At 39.4% G+C, this 22,904-nt stretch overlaps 1 protein-coding gene across 11 annotated transcripts in view; it reads left to right on the top strand.

Moving 5' to 3' along the window:
* The window catches only part of APBB2 (amyloid beta precursor protein binding family B member 2), a 381,485-nt gene that overhangs the window by 97,820 nt on the left and 260,761 nt on the right, over positions 1 to 22,904 (top strand). For 10 of the 11 annotated variants that reach the window (XM_078446165.2, XM_078446164.2, XM_078446173.2 and 7 more), the window contains one exon: positions 18,067 to 18,172. The exons of the other annotated variant lie outside the window; for it this stretch is intronic. The gene's annotated coding sequence lies outside the window, so the exon portion shown is untranslated. The remainder of the gene's footprint in view (positions 1 to 18,066; positions 18,173 to 22,904) is intronic. 11 annotated transcript variants of the gene reach the window in all.

Raw genomic sequence — 22,904 nt, 5'->3', positions numbered from 1 at the left:
TCAGTAGAAGAAAGCCTCCCTCAAGAATGTTTTAAATGAGGGATCAGCAAACTACATAGAGCTCGGGGGCCAGATCTGGCCTCCTGCCTGCTTTGACATGGCTCATGAGCCTAGAATAGTTTTCACATGTTTAAATGAAAAAGAAATTAAGAATAATATTTTGTGATACCTGAAAATTATACAAAATTCCTCTTTCATTGTCCATGATTAAAGTGTTATTAGAACACAGCTGTGCTTATTCATTTATGTACAGTGTCCAGCTGCTAGCATGCTGTGACAGCAGAGCTGAGTGATTGTGACAGAGATTCTCTGGCCTGCAAAGTGTAAGTTATTTACTGTGTGGTCCTTTATAGAAAATCTTTGTTGCCCTGGTTTAAACAGTCGTTTCATTTTATTCGTATTTTTTATTGTCTACTGTGTACTCAGTGGGTTTTGCTGTGCAGGGTGGAAAACCTCACATAGGATGGCAGGTTATTCCATAAACTCATCTTTTCATTTATTCAGAATCCCTTCTGTAGTATCTTTGAAAGGTGGCCACTGGACATCTTACTGCAGTCCGTAAGAAAGCAGACTGGCAGTTAAAAATTTTCTTTTCCTGGCCAAATCACTTATTTAGTCAACATGTATACACTGAGTGCTGACTGTGTGTCACCCCCTGTTCGAGGCAGGCAGCAGGAGCAGTAATCCTAACAGACAGGGTCCCCCTCTCTGGGACCATGCGTTCTCATAGGAGGAGATGGACCATGAGCAAATAATATGTATTAGATCTGGGTAATAAGCACAAGGAAGATGAATCAAAGAGAGAGAGAGAGAGAGAGAGAGAGAGAGAGAGCGCGCTGGAAGCAAGAGAGGGCTGCTCTAGAGATGGTGATGGGCAAAGCCCTGTGGGGCAGTTATAGGTGAGCAGGAATCAGTGACATGTGGTGACATGAAGACCCAGGAGGTGGCATTCTAGGTGGAGGGAACTGCAAGGGCAAAGGCCCTCAGCTGGGAGCAGACTTGGTATGTTCAGGAAACAGCAAAGCTGCCCTTAGGGCTGGAGCAGAGTGAACAAAGGAAGAGTGAAGCAAAAAAACAAACAAACAAAAAAAATGGGGTTGGAGGGAGGGGTAGGGTACGAAGGGTGCTGCAGGGCAGAATGAGGACTGAAAATACTCGATTCTAAGAGAGATGACAGGGTTTTGAGCAGAGACCTAACTTGATCTGACTTATGTTTTTGAAAGGATCACTTAAACAAGTGGGACCACATCAAACTAAAAAGCTTCTGCCCAGCAAAGGAGAACCATCAACAAAATGAAGAGACAACCTACTGAAAGGGAGAAAATATTTTCAAATCATGTATCTGATACGGGTTAATGTCCAAAGTATATAAAGAACTCCTCTAAATCAATAGCCCTCAAACCAAACAATCCAACTGAAAAATGGACAGAGGAACTGGATAGATGTTTTCCCAAAGAGGACATACAGATGGCCAATAGGTACATGAAAAGATACTCAACATCACTCATCATCAGGGAAATGCAAATCGAAACCACAATGAGATATCACACCTGTTATCAAAAGGACAAAGATAATAAATGCTGGCCAGGGAGTGGAGAAAAGAGAGCCCTTATGCACTGTTTTGTGGGAACGTAAATTGATGCAGCCCCGAGGGACCACACTATGGAGATTCCTCAAAAAATTAAAAATAGAAATGCCACCATATGATCCAGTAACCTCACCTCTTGGGTATATATCTAAAGGAAAGATCTTGAAGAAATACGTGCACTGCAGTGTTGATTGTGGCATTATATATGGTAATCAAGAAATGGGAACAACCTAAGTGTCTGTTGATGGATGAATGGATGAAGAAGAGGTGGTCTCTCTATATGCAATGGGATATTATTCAGCCATGAGAAAGAAGGAAATCCTGTCATTTGCAACATGGATAGACCTTGAGGGCATGATGCTTAGTGAAATAAGTCCAACAGAGAAGCACATATACTACGTAGTATCACTTATATAGAATCTGTTTGTTTATTTAAATTTTATTTTTTTAAATTTACATCCAAATTAGTTAGCATATAGTGCAACAATGATTTCAGGAGTAGATTCCTTAATGCTCCGTACCCATCTGGCCCATCCCCCCTCCCACAACTCCTCCGGTAACCCTCTATTCTCCATATTTAAGAGTCTCTTATGTTTTGTCCCCCTCCCTGTTGTTATATTATTTTTGTTTCCCTTCCCTTATGTTCATCTGTTTTGTCTCTTAAAGTCCTCATATGAGTAAAGTCATATGATATTTGTCTTTCTCTGACTAATTTCACTTAGCAGAATACCCTCCAGTTCCATCCACATAGTTGCAAATGGCAAGATTTCATTCTTTTTGATTGCCGAGTAATACTCCATTGTATATATATACCACGTCTTCTTTATCCGTTCATCCATCGATGCACATTTGGGCTCTTTCCATACTTTGGCTATTGTTGATAGTGCTGCTATAAACATGGGGGTGCATGTGTCCCTTCGAAACAGCACACCTATATGTCATGGATAAATGCCTAGTAGTGCAATTGCTGGGTCGTAGGGTAGTTCTGTTTTTAGTTTTTTGAGGAACCTCCATACTGTTTTCCAGAGTGGCTGTACCACCTTGCCTTGCCACCAACAATGCAAAAGAGATCCTCTTTCTCCGTATCCACGCCAACATCTGTTGTTAATGTTAGCCATTCTGACAGGTGTAAAGTGGTATCTCATTGGGGTTTTGATTTGTATTTCCCTGATGATGAGTGAAGTTGAGCATTTTTTCATGTGTCGGTTGGCCATCTGGATGTCTTCCTTGGAGAAGTGTCTATTCATGTCTTTTGCCCATTTCTTCACTGGATTATTTGTTTTTTGAGTGTTGAGTTTGAGAAGTTCTTTATAGATTTTGGATTCTAACCCTTTATCTGATATGTCGTTTGCAAATATCTTCTCCCATTCCTGTTGGTTGCCTTTTAGTTTTGCTGATTGTTTCCTTCACTGTGCAGAAGCTTTTTCTTTTGATGAGGTCCCAATAGTTCATTTTTGCTTTTGTGCCCTATATAGAATCTGCTTTTTTTTAAAAAGTCAAACTCAGGAACAGTGAGTGGAAAAGTGGTTGCTGGGAGTAGGGGGTGAGGGAGATAGGGAGAGGTTGGTAAAAGGGTACAAACTTTCAGCTATAAGATGAATAAGGTATGAGGATCTATGGTCAAATAAATAAATGTCAGGTGATGGAATGTGGTGATTAACTAGATGGGGGGAATCCTTTCACTATGAATACATCTACCAAATCCCCACGATGTACACTTTAAATATCTTACAATTTTATGTGTCAGCTATACCTCAATAGGGCTGAAAAAAAGAATCACTTAAGCTTCAAGTATATCTCCTCTACTGTGTAGTTTATTGCTCATGATACAATTTGGGGATTTAAAAACAAAAACCATGTCAGTACCAAAACAGCAGCCAAACAATTAGCTTTAAAAGGTCCTGAAATATTGTAGAGTGACGACTCTTTGACATAATTTATGTAAAGCTGTCATAAAAGCAGGAGGAGAGCAGTGGTAATTACAGGCCACTGTCTTGTTAGGTGAGTATTCAAAGATTTTAGGCCTCCATACCAGTCTAGGTCCCAGTGGGAAACAGGTGGCACATTCATATGTGCTTGGACAGGTGTAGGGGAATACATAGGAGATAGTATAGTGCCCTGGGGATAATAGCCAAACTCCTCCCACTCGGGGCCTGAGCAGAAGAAGGGGGGGCAATTATAGGGTGACAGAGAGCTCTGTGTAGTGGGCCACCCGACAGCACCTGTGACCTGAAGGGACCCTGCAGGGAGGGAATCATTCTTCCTTCTGCTCTTCTGTTGGTACCTCTCCATTGGGCAAACCCAACCAGGAGCCAGAGGGTAAGGGAAGATGTTGTTAAATGGGTCGGCATCCTGGAGCAAAAAAAGGAGTGGAAAACAAAGGAAGGAGTGGAATCTTAGGTTTTAGGAGACACCTAAGATGCTTTTCATGAGTTCCAGCTCTCCCCCACTTGCCCTCCCCGACCCTAACCCCACCCAGACACACCACAGATGAGCATTCCTAAGCCCCCTCTGGTATTCTGTGATCACTTTTCTGAGGAGGGCAGAGAAGCAATTCATTAACTGAAGTTTGAGGACACTTCTAACTATTTCTGTGGTGTTTGGGTCTACAGTATATGCCATTGGATTTGGGAAGGGTTTGCATAATTCTTTCAGTCCTGATAAAAATTCAAAGCACATGTGTTACTGATGGTAGTATTAAACATTTTATTCTTTAAAAGTCTCTTTTATAGTTGGACACAGAAGGAAAAATACTGAGGCAGAAACTTAAAACCCTTGTGAGCTATATTCAATTTTGGTTATTCTGGTTGAAAACAAACAAAGCAAGCATTGAATTTTAGCCTCTTTGATCCAGATGGTTTTAGTTTTCTACCGTTGGACATATTAAAACTTTGAAGACACAGAAGTACCATTCAGTAAACTGCTTCTTTCAGCAACTTCTGTGATGTCCTGGTGCACTGGAAAGCCTTGGGTTTCCTTTCAGGCAGGAACAGTTAACTCTGAATTAGTCACTCTCTGTGCGAAGTCAGGGGCTTTTTATTTCATGCCAGGGGGCAGAGAAGAATTTTTTTTTCACAATTTGATCTTATAAAAATATTTGCCTTCTCATTTGATTTAGGTTCTGAGAATCAAAGATTCTAATAACAAAATGGCCAATATGGCCAACAAGTCTATCGGAAGACAGATACGCACAAGCCAATTTTAGGTGTTATTTCCTGCAATAGGAACTCAAGCTATATAGATGGTGAAATGACTTTTCCTCTTCCCCTTTTCTGAAATCTGGATGAAAACTGAGACCTGTGGCATGTTCCTGAATAAATATTCTAGGTCCTAAATTGGAAGCCCAGTTGAGGACTTGTGGGGAAAACAAAACTCTGTTTTCTGTTTATGGTTATCAGCCATGTTGTAAAACATAAATATAATTTATTTTGCTTTACGGCCAAGGAAAAAAATCATCTTGAACTTCCCATTGGTTGTCAAGAACCAGAACAGAGTATGTTTTTGTTTCATGGCTTTTTGCCCATGGGTAAGCTTTGCAGCAGAGACTCATTCATGTTTGGTCATGGGCCATTGGATTTGGGGAGCACCCACTGTGTGAGGCATTGTGTTAACATTTGGGGGTGGTAAGCATGAGTGAGGCAGTGCCTTAGTCCTGAGTTGGTTTATATAATTCTGCGGGGAGATTGGATGCATGAACAGATGCATGGCCTGCAGAGAAAGAGAGACTGCCTCCAGAGATGAGGGGAGTACTGTGGAAAATTACAAGGTAGGAGAGCTCCTGTCTCTCTGGCTGGAGAGAGCAAAAACACAGCTGGCCCTGAGCCAGGCCTTGAAGGATCCCGAGTGGAACAAATCAACAGTGGTGGATTTGAATGAGTTCTGACTTCAATTACAAGCTTCGATTGTCCTCATCTATGAAATGGTGATCTCTTTACCACCCATATGACAGTACTTTTAGGAGACTAAATTACAAAATGCACTGCAAAAAGTAAAATACTGTTAATGCTGTTACTTACTGTTGTGGTTAATATTATCAAATGGTGTCTGTTAAACATTTACATGTCTGTGATGGTCTACTGTAGTTTTCCAGGAGCGTGATCTAACAGAGTTATTGTTACTCATGGTGACTTATTACGCTAGCTCTGCATAGGAAGGTCTTTATGTGTGGGAGTCTAGAAAATCTCATAAATGCGGTGAAGAGAGTCATCGTTACAGTGGGGAGAGGTCCTTGGACAGAGAAAGGCTGAGTTCCTGTTGTTAGGGAAGAACCAGGCGTGGTATGGTTGAGTATTTTAAGGCGCTGATGCCTAAGGTTCTAAATTTGAGATGGTAATATAGAACTTGGGAGTTAGGACTCTGACTTTTTAAGAAAATAAATACCCACACTTAAAAAAAAAAACTTTCTAGAGTCTTTCTGAGACTTTAAGAACTTGAATTGACTTAGAGAAGTAGGAGATGTGGTAAAGTCCTTTCTGGAAATGATTAAAATGTCATGTATGAAGCCGGAGAACTTGGAACCTGAAATATGTTAGGGTTGTATGAGGGGAGGGACATGAATGTATGAGATTAGGTTTAAAAAGCGTACACTACACATTTAGTCAGAGATCCTAGTTCTAATTCACTCCCCAAAGAGGGCCCATGTGTGTATTTCAGCGCCACTCCCTTTGCTAATGATGACTGGACCACTCTTTGGAATTTGTGTAAGAGGTAGTTTAAGAGCCAGTCAAGAAAATCAACCTCACAGTCACACTCTTTTTTCCTTTTAAAAAAGACTTTTATTTTATTTTATTTTTAATGTTTATTTATTTTAGAGAGGCCGAATGCAAGTAGGGGAGGGGCAGAGAGAGAGGGAGGTGCAGAATCTGGAGCAGGCTCCAGGCTCTGAGCTGACTGTCAGCACAGAGCCTGACACGGGGTTCGAACTCACGAACTGTGAGACCATGACGTGAGCCCAAGTCAGACGCGCAGCTGACCGAACCACCCAGGCGCCCTAAAAATAGACTTTATTTTTTTTTTTAGAACATTTTTAGTTTTATAGAAAAATTGAGAAGATAGTACACGGTTCTCTACTCTCTCCCCCCATTCCCCCATTATTAATATCTTACATTAATATAGTATATTTGTTACAATTAATCCACCAATAGTGATGAAACTGAAGTGCATAGTTTGTTCAGATTCTCATAGATTTTACCTGGGTCAAGAACTGTCCCTTTTTACTCACTGCCTTATCCCCTCACACAGAGTAGCTGTTTCTGGTAATAGTGGCTTTTCCACATATATGTCTGTGGAGTGACTAAACATGTAAGGTGCCCTGCCCACCCTTATGCCGTTAGAGCATAGGAGGGAAGGATCTGGCTGCTGTGCAAATGACGCGCACTTTAGCGCTTGAGAGTTTGGAAGCAGGTGGGGCTATGCTCCAGTGAAGCCTGGCACTGCCATTGACTAACCTTGTGACTTGGGGAAGTCACCCAGCCTCGCAGAGTCTGTTTCCTCACCTGGGAGAAGAGGGTAAGAGCAGGTGCTGCCTACCTGGGGTAGGAATAAAACGAATAAATGGAAGAACGCAGGAGAGTGTGTAGAGCAGGGCCTCACACATGGGCAGCTGTCGGTAAATGTTGGCTTTTAAGTTTTACTGTGCAGGATGGATCGCGGTGAGTGGGATAAGGAGTCAGAAAAGGGAGATGCAGAGGTGCGCCTGGGTGGCTCAGTCAGTTAAGCGTCTGACTCTCGATCTTGGCTCAGGTCATGATCTCAGGGTTGGTGCGTTCGTGCTCATTGTCAGTGCAGAGCAGAGCCTACGTGGGATTCTCTCACTCTCGCTGCCCCTCCCCTGTTCTCTTTCTCTCTCTCAAAATAAATAAACTTAAAAAAAAGAAAGAAAGAAAAGGGAGATGCATAGAGTTGTGTGCATTGGTGAGGTGGTGGGTGGTGGTTAGGAAAGTTTTCCTAGAGAAGGCAGCATTTGAGATTAGGTCTCCTCTAACCAGTGGCACCATGACCAGAGACAGAAAATGCCAGGTTGAGACAATATAATACACAAAGGTACAGAGAGTGGGAAGGCATGAGAGAATATCTTGTAGAGGAAAGAAAATTATTTACTGTTTTAGATAGACCGTTGTCTACGGTAGTAAGACAATAATAGGACAAGGGAGATAAAACTGTAACGTCATAAATATTTTTGTTTTTCTTTCTTTTTTAAGTATTATTTATTTAAGTAATCTCTGCACCCGGCGTGGTGTTCGAACTCATGACCCCGAGATCAAGAGTCACACACTCCTCTAGCTAAGCCAGCCAGATGCCCCAAGATCATAAATGTTTCTGACTGATATACATTTCAAGTCTTAAAAGTTTTCAAATATAGAAAAAAAGTAGAATGAATACTACTGTTAACATTCATAGAACCTCCATCTAAATTCATCTAATTACTGGGGCGCCTGGGTGGCTCAGTCGGTTAAGTGTCCGACTTCAGCTCAGGTCATGATCTCACGGTTGATGGGTTCAAGCCCCACATTGAGCTCTGTGCTGACAGCTCAGAGTCTGGATCCTGCTTTGGATTCTGTGTCTCCCTCTCTCTCTGCCCCTCCCCACTCATGCTCTGTCTCTGTCTCTCAAAAATAAATAAATGTTAAAAAAATTTTTTTTAATTCAGTAATTATTGACATTCTTCCATGTGTACTTGATCTGTAGAAATTTTCTTATATTATCTTTTGCCGAGCCATTTAAAAATAAATTACAGACATCATGACATTTTCCCCAAAATGCTTTAGCATGCATCTCCAAGAAATAAGGAAGCTGCTTTATGTGAACACAATACCATTGTGACACCCAATAAAATTAACATTTGTCCCCAAATATCATTTAATGTCAGTCCATAGTCAGATTTCCCACATTTGTCCCCCAAGTCTTTTAGCATGAAAAAAAAATTTTTAAACCAGATTCCAAGTAAAAGACCATGTATTGCATTATTTTTCTTTTGATTATCATGCTTCTTAAGTGTCTTTAAATCTAAAATTCCAACTAAGACATTAAGACTTTTAGGCTTTGGAGCATTGAGATTATGGTGCTTTTCCCTACACCCACCCCATCTATCACCAGTGTAGTTCAAAATAAAAACAATACTGACTATCCATAAACAAATGTAAGTCCATATAGATTCAGATTCTGCCCCCCCCCCCCATCAAGATGATGACTTTGATGTTAGTTTTAAAATCTCAAGTGGTCACATTTTTAAATAACTCAGCATATACCTCCTTGCCTTGAGTAGACCAGCACTAGACTCACAGAATTCAGTAGAGCTACAGTGATGTGTTGTTTTTGGTTGAGCCCAATGTCGAAACTTCACAGATGTGAAATGACATCCTTAAAATGGTTCTGTGTAGACACGCAGAAGTGATTTTTGGTTCCGTTGTATAGATAAGCCTTTGGGACACTCAGTTCCAGTCCCTGTGGATAATTTCACAGTGAGTTTCACAATATTTCTTGAAGGCAAAAGTTGTTTAGGACTGTGAGTGGGATTGTGGTACGAATACCTGACGCTTGTGGTGGGAAACTCTTACGTGTAAGCTGGAAGAGATTTGGAAAGTAGAGGATGCAGAGCCTCAGAAGTGTGCTACTTGAACCAGGGATGCCTGGTTCTGCCATGGGGCGCTTGGCCTCCTCCTTGGTCTTCGGCCACTCCGAGTCATAGACACCAGTGGCTGGGCAGGTGTCTGGAATTGCTGCAGGTATCGGGGTGGGTGTGAAAACGCCCACCTGCCAGGGCTGCAGCTTCTACGACTCCCACTGTGCAACCTGGCAACCACTGGAGCTCCTGTGAAGGAGAAGGAAGTGGGTATTGGGGAAAGTTTTCCTGCCAACGGGCCCCCTCTGATTGCTTTTTTCCTAATGACGTCTCCCTGTTACACTTTGGAAGTGGGGCTCCTCTGGGCCTCATTTCTTTCCACCTCACTTGCAGGTGCATGGATGGTGAGTGCTGCTTTAATTGATTGCGTTTAGCCTTATAGTGAAAGCCAGCCCACCCTGCCTCTCCTGGGAGAACCTCATTTCCCCCTCCGTTTGGACTTTGATGCAGTTCCATTGACCCACTTGGAAGGGATTCAGTATGTAGTGCCTGCTTGTTTTTCCTTCTGTCCTTAATTTGGCTTGCCTTTTATTGTCTTACAACTGAATGGATTCTTTCTCTTTCTTTTAAGGGAAAGGAACCTGAGAAAAACAATGCTTGTGGTGGTGACTGTTAAGGATAATTGTGGTGTTATGTTAATCTACGTGTTAAAACGAGTAGATAGGGAATTGCCAAATTCACCAACCTGTTTTCTCCCAAGTCTAGTCCTTTTAAGCATATTTGTTGCTGAAATGAAGATGTAGCCGTGCAGAGAAATGTCCAAATGTACAGTTTTTAAGTGCAATTGTATATATAGTATTGAAAATTTTATTTCCATCAGCAAGAATCATGGTAAAATTCGTAGAAATTATAGAAAAGTGGAAAGGAGAAGCCCAGAGATAACTAGCATTAACACTCTGAATCTTACGTCTCGCTATTTCAATCTGTTACATCTCTCTAAGTGGGCAGACTTTCACTACAACTGTCTAGAACCTTTTGCTACTCAGAAGTGTGGCCCGTGGATTTCAGCAGCATCAACATCGCTTGGGAGCTTGTTAGAAATGTGGAATCTTGGGCTCTACCCCAGACATACTGAATCGTAATTTGTTTTGAAATAATGTTACATATACGTTAAAATTTAGAAGCTCTAGAACGTAGTATATCCAGGGCAGCAAGCTGAGTGGATATGGCACAAAGAGCCAAGACCTGTGCTCTCCGTTCATCTTCATTTCCCCTTTGTCATGCTTTCCTAAAATAATTTCCTCCTCAGTATGTGATAAAGATAAAAATGAGGTCAATTTTTTTTTTTTTTTAGCAAGGCATAGCAACCCTGTTCAGAAACCCAACTGCCTCCTGCATAAACATTTCATTCAATGAACATTAAGTGCCTACTGTGTACCATGTGTACCCTCAGCCATCACGGACCCTCAGTTAAGGTGTGCATTGCCACAATAGGAGCATATAGAGAGCACGGAGGATTGAGTGGTTGGTTTTGCAGGGATAGAAGTCACAAAGAAAAATGCTCTCTGATCTGAGTCTTGAAATGTAAACCAGTGAACATGAGTTATGAGTATTGCTAGACTCTAGAGAGAGTACAGAAATGCTCTCTTCCTTCAAGGATTCCACGCTTGATTTAAGGCCATGGGGACAGTGTTTAAAGCTGTAACTAACAATAGGAAGCACCTAGGTATTAGGGTAGAGCTAGCATTAACACTCTGAATCTTACGTCATTCAGAGCTCTGAATGTCAGTGTTACAATTGTGACCTTGGACACATGGTCTCAACTCAACACCCATTTCTTCTGTAAAGTTGGGATAAAATAATATAAATTATTCCACAGACTTACAGTGATTTTTAAATGAGATAACATAGCAGAGCACTTACCTACAGTGCGTGTAGAATTGACACTGTATGACAAAGCAATTAAAAAAGCGCCAAGTGAGTGCAGGAGATAGAAATATTGAGGAAGAACAGAGGAAAGAGAGGCCGTTTCTGCCTGAAATATGAGACTGTGGCCAACGTGGCCTCGAGGGTGTGAACGAGGAAGAGTGGGTTTGAAGGATGGGCCATGGGAACCAAAGTGAAAGACGAAGCTGCAATTTGGAGACTGGCTCGACTAAGAAAAGGGGTCATAGAAACAAGGGATCAAGTTTGGTGGGGAGAATTCTGTTTCAAACCCATTAAACTTGAGGCAGCTGCTGAGAGCTATGGTTCTGGAATGCATGTTTGCTTCCCTGGACTGTTGCTCAGACACACTGTGTTCTGGGCTTGACCAGGGCTGGGATGACATCAGGTGCTCAGCCTTCCCTGCTTAGGGTGTTTGGTCAATAAGCTTGCAGAAGGACTCTTTCTGGCTCAGTGGAAATGGCCACGCCCACAGAGGGTTTCTCACCAGGATAGGAAACAAGGCACAATTTTTAAACCTTGAGACTTTCGTCTTCTTCAAAATGAGTGGAGGAGAACTGAACTTCTCTGTGGCTAATTTTTACCCTTTGTCATCCTCTTCCTTGAGTTTCTTTTTTCTTTTTCAATCTTCTTGCTCCCAACTAATGACCATTAGTTAATTGCTACAGAAGAGAAATGAATTGGAAGAAGTTTTTTTGAAAGACTAAATGCTGTAACACCAGTGGACTGTATTCCTGTCTGTGTCATTTTCCTTTCAGCCATGAACTCCTTTATGATCTCTCGTTGTACAGAATACAGATAGCCTACAAGTGATCATGGTTACTGGTTTTTATGCCTGCCATATAAAATGCTAACATTTTGCCAAATTTGCTTTATCTCTGTATTTGTGTCTGTCTGTCTGTCTATACATGCACGTACACACACATGCGCACACACACACTTTAAGTAATTTTTGCTGAGCAATAAATAAATAAGTAAATAAGTTTTGCTGAACCATTTGAGTTAGTTGTAGAGATCATGATCTTTTAGTTCTAAATACTTTAATAGGTACCTACCAAGCATAAGAATAGTCTTCCACATAACCCATTATACCATTATCACCAAGAAATATTATCTGATACATAGATAATATATGAGTACTTATTTAACTTTCCCCAGTTATTTCAATAAATAATGTCATTTATAACTATTCCTTTCCTCATCCAAGATTCATCAACAATCATTCATTGAATTTTATATCTTTAGTTTCCTTTCATCTAGAGCAGTCACCCTGTTTTTGTTTGTTTTTATCATTCATGGCACTGGTATCTTGGAAGATTTCAAGACAGTTGTCTTTTGGAACGTACCACAATCTGGATTTGATTGTTACTGTGTGACTAGATACAGATTAAGCATTTTGACAGAAATATGACGTAGTGATTATCATTTGACAAACAGTGACATTCAGTTGTCCTATAATTGATTATGCCAGCCATCACTTGGGTAAAGTGGTCTGCCAGAATTCTCTATTATGAAGACACCTTTTCCCATACTTAAATGATAAGTAATCTGTGGGTTGATACTCGGAGGCTGTGAGTATCCTGACCCACAAAACCCTTGCCCTAATGGTTTTAGCATCCATTAATGATCCTTGACTGAATCAATTACTGCCTGGGTAGTTGCAAAGTGGGATTTTCTGTTTCTGCTGTTTCTTTAGTGTTTTATTAGCTGGCATTCTTTGTAAAGAAGAGCTTCCTGCTATCCCTTATTTCATGAATTTCTATGAATTTATGGTTCCTTTTTTTATTCAGTGTGTTCTAACTCATCCATATCATTCTTTTTTGTTGTCGTTGTTGTTCAAACTGTGCCACATTTGGCCCTTTGAGACAGCTCCTGTGTCCTTTTGTCAGGCCTGTGTTAATATTTGAGCATCTCCTTGGTTTCTTGCATAGTAAGATGTTTTAGGCAATTTTGTACTTTCCTTGCCCCAGGGCTGGTCCCAGCTATTTCTGGAATGAACTAAGGTATTTAGAAGCGAAGATTTGGGTGCTCATGCTTTCTTTAAAAATGGATATTTTCTAGACAGAGTTAAACGTCAACAATCATTTGTTTAAGCTCTCCCATCCTCCAGCTTCTGCTAAAATATTCCCATGGAGCCACGGGTTGTTAACAAGTTGGAAGGAAAGAACCAGTTGAGAGGAGGAGGCCATCGAAAGTGAAGGTCTTTGGGCTTTGGACCAGAGGTGACACAGTGAGGCAAACAAGGAAGTGAGAATGTGCCAAAGACCAATTTAAATTACATTGGAATTCTGCCCAGGGAGTGACTAGAGAGCCCCAGGATATAATCCCTGCTTGTTTTCCAGGTAGACTCTGAAAATTGGTTGCCCTTTTTTAATATCCGATAATGCCAAGGGAGTGTGTTCCCCTGAGCTATACATGTGCTCATTCTTAGAGCGATTTAACAAATAGAGTTTCCATCCTGAGAGTTCCTAAGTGCTCTATATTTTCAGGGTCAGTGTGTGGTATGTGTGGATGGATGTATTTCAGCACGTCCTTTAAAAAAGAAAATTTATCCTTTTCATTTTGAATCCTCACAACTGAATATGATATCTGACCTGCTGATTATAATATTTGGCTGCAAAAAATAATACCTGGTTGCAAATTGTTGAAGGTGCATATGTGCAGCATTTTAGGCGGCAACTTGTGAGAACTCAGAAGCCAAGAATTTCCGGTACTTTTCAAAGTAATCAGCATGCATTTGATAAAGTGATAGAGCCTCTGAGGGGTATCTTGAATTGACTGATTTTTTGGAACTCATAGTCCTCTGTGATCTCTTTTTATACATAATAGCAAAAGGAAAATGTTCTTTTGCCTTTTCTATTCTTAAAAACAAAACATGAAGCCAGTAGCATTTGTTTCCGTTTGATAGGGAACCTATGAAAATGCTTAAAAATACAAAAGCAAATTTGAAACATAAGGGTTTTGTTTTTGTTTGGTGTTCTCCAAAGTCTGCATGTTTGGAAGTGAAAAACAAAACAAAAATACAAAGACTATTACATGTATACTTTGTCCGGCAGGAATATGGTTATTATTCAAATGGGTACACTGAATATGATGGGTTATTCAAATGGGTACACTGAATACGACGGGTGCTTTGTTATTTTATGAAACAGAACCACACCCACACATCCACAACCACTGACTTTTCATTCTCTGTACGTTCTTGACAATGGAGCATCCTATTAAAGCAATTGCTCTAAATAGTGACTGGGTGGACAGTACACCAGGAAGGTTAAACTGAAAATGAAAAGGAACACATTATTTAAATGTGCTGCTAGCCAGGCATAGGTGAGTAAACTCAGGTGTGTTGTGGCCAGATTGTACCAAATTGTCCTCTGACCCCTGAGGACCCTCACCATTCAGTTGTTTTGTGATGTCAGTGTATGAGATCAAACTCCGTGCACTCAGGACTAAGGAGTCACCATTTTTTTTTTAATGTTTATTTATTTTTTGGTGGAGACAGAGTGTGAGCAGGGGAGGGGCAGAGAGTGAGGGAGACACAGAATCTGAAGCAGGCTCCAGGCTCTGAGCTGTCAGCACAGAGCCCGACGCAGGGCTCGAACTCACAGACCGTGAGATCGTGACCTGAGCTGAAGTCGGACGCTTAACCGACTGAGCCACCCAGGCGCCCCACCATTTTTGGCAAATGTACAGTTTTCAAAGTCAAGTTTCATTGTTATTGGGAAGATTTTAATATAGCTGAGTCCTTTTGGAAGTCATGAAGATTAATCTCTCTCTCTTCTTACTTTCTATTTAAAACTCCCCCAAGTGGAGCATTTATTCCTACACCCAAATCCATTGCCCCTTGTATTTCTTTAATCTTGATCTTGTTTGAAAGGAGCTTTATCCAGAACACAATTTCTTCATTCAGAATGAAATTTCTTTCAGACATTAAGATAGCTTGTATACAATTACATAATTAAAAATCTCCTTTCATCTGGATTTTACTAATCCATAATAGTTTTAGCCAGTCAAAGCAAATTATATTTTGGCCTCTGTAATGGATTTATATACTTTGAACGTCCCTGTTGGGACTGTGTGTGCCTTGAATTGTGAGATAGAAAATACTTTCAAGGGTACAGTCATGAGACTGGATCTGTTAATGCTTGTGAAGGAAGCTTCTGGTGTCTGTGTTCTTGGGCTGGCCTTATTGGCTGGATTCACATGTGAACTTACAGTGGTAATAAAAAGAGGTTTTTCCCATCAAATGCCTTAGTTCTATTTCTTTTAACTTTTTTTTTTAAGAAAAAATTTTTAAGTTTATTTAGGAAGAGAGAGTATGCACATGTACAGAGGGTGGATTGGGGGGGGGGGGAGGGCAGAGAGAGAGAGAGAGAGAGAGAGAGAGAGAGAAAATCCTAAGCAGGCTCTGCACTGTCCAAGCAAAGCCCAATGCAGGGATGGAACTCAGGAATCGTAAGACCATGACCTCAAGAGTCGGATACTTAACCAGTTGAACCACCCAGGTGCCCCCCCTTCATTCTGTTTTTATATAGTATCTTGTTATTTGTAACTGTAAAAGTAGATGTGGTTATTGTGAAAAATTTGAGTACCACAAGAAAATGCAAAGAAACTAAAAAGTATTCTGTCCTAATATTATTATCTTTAATTAGCAGCTATACAAATGTTGACTTTTTTCCCTTCTTTTTTTCTAGCTTATAGATACTTTTAGACAAAGTTGGGGCTGTATTGTACATATTGTTTTATAGTCTGCATTTCCAATGAACACTGCTTAAAAACATTTTCCCATTTTATTAAATGTTTCACAGATTTAGAAAAAAACTGTTTACCCTTTGTTGGGTATTTATATTTTTACAGTTCCTTAAAATAATATTACTTGTCATAGAAAAACTTACTTGTACATACACATACATTTTTTGTATATCTTGGACTTTTTTAAGGATAAATTCAGAGTCTTTTTTCAATTGATTGGTTTCAAGAAATGAAAACTAATTCAGTTCAGTTTGTCATTTCCAGTAATTACAGGTAAGCCCTCTTGCCTGCAAGGATCTATCTTTATAACTCTATCATCTTGATCTGTCCTAAATGATGTGGTAGCACCTTATTTATCTAACACCATTAGGGAACTTCTCATAAAGTTTTCATTTACCTTAAACGAAGTGTCTACACTTGAAAATTATAAACATAAATGAGAATCTTTCTAAAATTGTATTACATATATTGCTGTCCTCTTTAACATAATGAAAAAAATATGAAAATCACCATTTACCCCCTCTGGTTTAAATCACAAGCATCTTTATAAACATCAGTTATGGTATCCTGAGTTCTGCTAAAACAAGATACAGGTGTTTCTTAAAACCACCATGTTATGCAAAAGCCTACAGTAAAACACATTGCACTTATGGGAAAAATCGGGTCAGGGACACAACACTCAAAAACCTTTATCAGTGACACATTAAAATAATAAGATAGGAACTGAATAAGAATTATAGCACAACTTTACACATGTTAGGTGGCTAAGAAATAAATAAATAGTATAGCCAATTATGACACTTTACCTTGACAAAATCCTGATGTTTTCTTGCAGACTGAGGCCTTGGCATGGTTGCAGGTTGTGAGTTACTTGAAGTGGTGGAAGGAGGGTTACCTCAAATTGGAAGGGAAGTTGGGGCAACATGTGTGGATGGCTGTGGCGCGTAACACACGGGCGGAAACTGGGATCGCTCGTTGATGTTAGAAGCATGGGCTTTGTGCATTCTGTGTATCTTTTTGCAACTGTGTTCTCCATGGATGCAATCTTACACTATTACCTAGGGTTTCCTGCAATGAAATCATGCATAAACAAATGTGAAATTCGAGTTATGCTCAAATTGTTCCCTAACATAGCCATCTTGGAATAAACACAAATGTTATAGCAGAACTGAGTGTACTGAGTAGTGACACAGTGATGTCTAGGGGATATTCCTCTTGTCTCTATCACTAATAGAGTTAATACACGTAAAACGCTTACGAGAAGAATCTGGCATACGAGTGAACACTGTATAAGTGCTGGCAGTAACAATGGTAGTAATAATAATAATAATAAAAGATGCCTATTGATGTTTGTGGGATTCTGTCTGCTTTTCACTTATGACTGCCTACTAGCAGTGCTTCCTTGCTCCGTCTAATTGACCTATTTCTCAATCTCTCGTGGCTTTTAAATGAGTTTATCGTGCTTAGAATTACATCTAGCATAAGGCCTAGAATGGGAGAACCTGGAGAGAGGGGTGCTGACTTTCAGTTATGGTTTCCCCACGGCATCTGTTTTACCTACCCAGACGTTTTAATCTTATGAGTTATTACCAATGTATTCATTTGTGAGATTGTTGGGAAGTAACTTATCTTTCAAATGGGATATGACCGTACAGAATTTTTGGATTTTCTGTTTGATGAGAAAAAAGTTCACACAACTCATTTTCTCATTCCCACCTGCAAAAGCGAAGTGTGCTTAAATGATTCCATGAGAAGGATGTTTACAAGTTGTTGACGATTTTCTTTAGGTTGTTGCTGTTCTTTTCTATTCACAGCCACTTCTGTGCTTGTGAGATGAGCTCATCTTTGGAAGGTGGAGCAGGGCAAGTGTGATGTCGGAAGACCTTCCCTCCCAAGTCACAGTATAATTAGAAGCCCAGATCCTCCCTCAGTTATTTTTTTATGACTCCCCGAGAAGGACATTTTTACCATGAATGATTGCCAAGAATACTTGCTGGATCCTCCTTTAGTGTCCTTAATAGGATGACAGATCAAAATACCATCTTGATTTAGGCCTTGTTAGTATTGTTCTGAAAGAAAAGTAGCTAACACAGCTTATCATTTAGATATTCCAGTGAAATCTGTATTGTAATTATGCAGAGAGACTCTGAATAGCATACGTATCTTGATTCTTAATTTCTAATCTTTGAATTTTAACTTTTTGTCTCTGCGCAATTTTTAGATATTTGGGCTGCTTGACCTCATTGCGTGATTGCTATGAATTAACAAGACTTTGTGGGAAAAGGGAACTTGCCTTTTGAGCTTTGTACCAAAGACCTGGGAAAAAAGTAAGTAATTTTCTAACTTGCTGTTTTAAAAAAATTCTTGTTATATGCCTCTCAGGAAGTTAACTGTGGGTCTGTGGCTTTTCAACTTTCTTTCTTGGCTTTGTAAGTTTTATATGCTCTTGCAGATTTGAAACATGGAAAGGGACTCAAGAGACCTTTGGAAAAAAAAAAAAAACTTCCAAGAGATTAGGATGACTTTCTGCATTTTGCCAAATCTTTTGGGTTTCATAAACTGAGTCCTCAAGGTTGCAATAAACCTTTTATCAGATGTGCAGTAGACAAATTAAAGGTAAAGCATTAGAATACTGCGTGCCAGAAAAGTGAGTCCTGTTTTCTGAGCTTCAAGTGTTTTAGACTTTTAGATAGGCTCTTTGGTTCAGAATTTTTAGAATAAGAATGAAATCCATTTGGTTCTTTTCTTGTCTAGAAAGGAAAACAAAATGCGTAATCACTTGTTTAAGACTTGGTCTCGGTAGAATTGACGTGCCTATCAGTTTTATTGTTTTCTAGCTTTCTGGAGGTACTCTAAGATATTCTAATTGAGACACTGTGTGAATGGTTTTGCTCTCTTTTAGACAAAATTGCTTGGGGCTCTAAAGTTCTGTTTTATTCCCTGATCTTTTTGAACAAGTAAAATGGGCCTTGAAGATAAAGTCAATCTGGTTTATTGTAGAATTTGTGTGGAAGTATGAATGGCCCATAAAATTGTAAGCAAAACAAAGCACATGCATGTACACACACACACACACACACACACACACACACACACACACACACATCCTTTTTCCGGCATGTTCCAGACACCATATCAACAATAGGAACCATTTGTCCATTTAAGTACTAGGTAGTGTCCTAAACTTTGTACGCCTTGTGTCTTATGGCTCCTCTGCATTTCTGACAGTACACATGAGCTAGTTAAAATGTGTCTAAAAAAAAAGGCAGAAAAGAACTCTCCTTTAGAAGTTCCATAGAAGTATTAATTATTGTTATATTGTATGCATTACAAATTTACTTATAATTAAACTGTGTATTATTATATAATAATTATAAGGTAAGGGTAATTAATTATGAAGCCTTTTTGGGGTTAAATAAGGTATTTGTACTGAAAAACTATTACGCACATGCACAGCACACACGCACCATGCATGTAACTTGCAAGAGCTGTCAGTATAAATTCACTGAAAGGAAGGACTTTGAGAATTTTCTCCAAAAACATTTTTTAATGTTACAGTGAAATATTGGCTGTAGTGAAATACTATTGTCCATGGCACTTAAAAAATGATAGCACTTTATTTATTTGAAAAAAAGTTTTTAAGTATTCATTTTATTAATTAAAAGGGGAGCCAGTGAAATGATAAAGCCAATTTAAGGAGCGTTTGAGCAACAGAGGCTTATATGACCCATTGTGAAGGCTTTTAAAAAGAATCTTAGAATAAGATGACTGGGTTAGATGCACAATTGGCTAATGTTTTACAGGGATATTAACTAACCTTTGGGGTTTTCTTTTCTATGGAACAGAGATCATTTGTATTGTATTGGTAATAGACAAGAATCATCTGTGTTATCAGCTTTCAGTAAATTAACATCTGCCTTTCCAAAATTGTAAAATATCTGAACCAATAGTAAATAGGAAGTCCAACAAAGGTACAGAGTCCTAGTGAATGAGTTAATCCTTGAACACACCTGCTGCTATACTGCACTAGCCCTGAAAACACATCCTATAATGCCTTTTGTCTATTTCTAAGTTTTTGGACAACGTGTGGATAAATATTCACGTTTTGGGGGAATTATTCTTTAAAAAAAGTTTGTTTTATGTTTATTTATTTTTCGAGAGGATGCGAATGAGGGAGGGGCAGAGAGACAGGGAGACACAGAATTGGAAGTAGGCTCCAGGCTCTGAGCTGTCCGCACAGAGCCCAATGTGGGGCTCCAACTCACATGCTGCAAGACCATGACCTGAGCCAAAGTTGGACACTCAACCAACTGAGCCACCCAGGCTCCCCTTGCGGGGATTTATTCTTCATAGAAGTGTATATTATTACTAGCTAATAATAATAATAACAATTGCTAACCTTTACTGAGCACCAGCTGTGTCAGGCACATGCATTTTCTCATGGGCTTCATTTTGGTTGAATTTAATATTCACATATTAACCTTAACATAAAGGAAATCCTATGTGGTATACTTATTATTCCATCTTGGAAGGTATTTGAAAGAGGATTATGTTGGAAGTCACCAGCCAGTCCACAGAAGTGAAATGAAAAGGGCAAAAGATTAGTTCTCTGGGCTTCAGGATCCAGGTATTTGATGTTTAGATTGGAAATATAATTTACCCCCAGAAAGTAAGCTACTTAAACCACCTTTCAAATAATTTATCATCTCTTTAAAATTTAACATAGTCTCTGGTGAGGTATTTTCCTTCTATTATACCACAATATTCCCTTTGTGCCATTGCTGTAAAAGGTGTATTTCCATTTTGTAGAGGCAAGGCATCTGTAGGACTTCTGATTCACACCAATACGCTAAAGATAGCCCGTGTTACCAGAGGGACCATGGCAAAAAGATCCCTGCTTATTAAACTGATGTCATAGGTGAATATTTCGATGCACAGAAGGCCATTCATAATTGACCTTTAGGTTAAAGAAAGAAAAGAAAAGAAGAAGGTTATAACGCATAAGTATGCTGTACATAAATCCAGGCCTGAAGAACTACTCACATGGAGGTCAAGGTTAAGGGAGAGGCAGAGCAAGGGAGAAGGAAGGAAATCTTTTCTGACAGTGACAAAAGTCATAGGAGAATGTTTTTGACGGTACTTTGAAAACTGTAAGGTGTACTTAAATGTATCAGTGGGGGGAGGCAAGCACAGTTTTGGGGCAAAATCTAGAACCTGGATTAACCTCCACACTTCTTTTCAGCATTTCTGTGGCCTCTACTTTTATTTTTTCTTTCTTGTATTTGTGATTAGAAAAGCATTTTATTTAGTTATTTAAGGTAGATTTCTGTTAACTTGGGTCTATCATGTTTATAAAGTATGGATGCACTTTTTGAAAAATTAGCCATGGGTTATTTTAAAAGAAGTAAAAAAAAAAAAAAAAAAGCTTCTAGTTTACTGTTCTATTTGATGCACATTATGTTTATTTTTATGCCAGTACTGAAAGAGGATTCTATTCTTCAAATTGTTTGGTATCCTGTCTTTTCCACCTACCAATAAGTAATGAATTCCCATGCTAATAAATATTTATCTACAATGTCATTTTTAGTGAAAGTACAACAATGGGATCTTAGCTTTTTGTTTAATTTGAGGCCATCCTGGCTTTCAGTTACATAGTATAAATATGTGAAATACAATAGTGTAGGTTTTTCATCTGCAAACAGAAAGACTAGGATTCACCTTCTGTAATCTCTACGGTGTTTACTGTAACCAGACACGTTCTGGATAGGAGGCTCATGGGAGTAAATACGTGCTCAAAACTGTGTCACTGTCTGACAGGTACTGTGTATAACGTGTTGTGTCTTTGGTTCCTTTGTTATATGACAAGAGTGCAGGTGACATATTCCTCCCACTCTGCTGTCTTCATCAATATTTCTGTGCCTAAGGAAGGTTTCTACCTACATATTTCTCCCTCCCAAGAAACTCTAAATATCTCAGATGAGGTGGCGATGGGTACAAAAGGAGCATTTCATAGACTGTAGACTAGGATTTATTGGGGTAAATTGCAATCCAAAATAATTGGAGACACAATGTTTTATAGACCTTTGCATGCTTTCTCAGTTGTAAGTTCATATATTAAATCAACATTTCTTGAGCAACTACTATGTGCCAGCCACTGTACTAGGAGCTCATTACTCAGAGATGAATGAGTTATACCCTTGCTTTTAAGGAATGTAATCTGCGTTTCGAATTCAGATTCAAATAAACATTTATTCAGCCTGTACCATGTGACAAGCAGTGGGGTGGAACTTAGATGAGGTGTTTGATTACTAAAATTCAGTAATGATATTTATCGACCCATTCCCTCCCAAATAAGTCTATAAATAGAAACTTCTAATCTTTAAGTTTTTTTCTCCTATTATATTTTCTTGAACTTTTGGTATCTGCTACTACTTGTTAGGTTAAATAAACAAATTGGAAAAAAAGGGTAAACAAATAAGAAGCATTTAGTTGATAAACTTTGAGCAATGATTTTAAAAACATATACTTTTTTTATATTTGAAAACCTGTAGACATATAATGTGGTCTTAATTTTTCCTACTAGAGAAGATCTTAGCTCACATGATACAATTAAGTGTATTGAGATTTTATGCATTCTGCCCTTAGAGTGGCTCTACTGTCTGAACCAGTGTGGAAGACATAACATTAGGGCATTTGATTTTCACAGTAATTCTTGGGGTAGGAATTATTGAAATTTAGGTGGGCAGGGCGGGGCGGGGTGGGGGAAGTAACTTGTCCACATTTCACTCAGCTAGAAAATGTTTGAGGTAGGATTCTAACTCTGGCCCATCCAATTCAAAGCCCGTGTAGTATCCTCCTGACTCCCACAAACTGGTGGAGAATGTACACTCACAAATGCCTTGGGTGCACTGAGAAAGGAACAATTGGGAAATGTCTTTATTGCATGCAAGAGCTGGCAGTGGAATAAGTCTTGCCGGCTGAGTTAGAAGATAGGGAGGAAGGGGAGGAGTCGTTGGAGCTAGTTGTAGGAAAAGCACGTGCCAAAGTGCAGACGAATGG

The sequence above is a fragment of the Panthera onca genome, chromosome B1 (assembly GCF_046562875.1).
Source record: "Panthera onca isolate mPanOnc1 chromosome B1, mPanOnc1 haplotype 2, whole genome shotgun sequence".
NCBI classification, from domain to species: Eukaryota; Metazoa; Chordata; class Mammalia; order Carnivora; family Felidae; genus Panthera; species Panthera onca.
The sequence above is the reverse complement of the archived record's forward strand: the minus strand, read 5'-3'. Positions and strand labels throughout refer to the sequence as shown.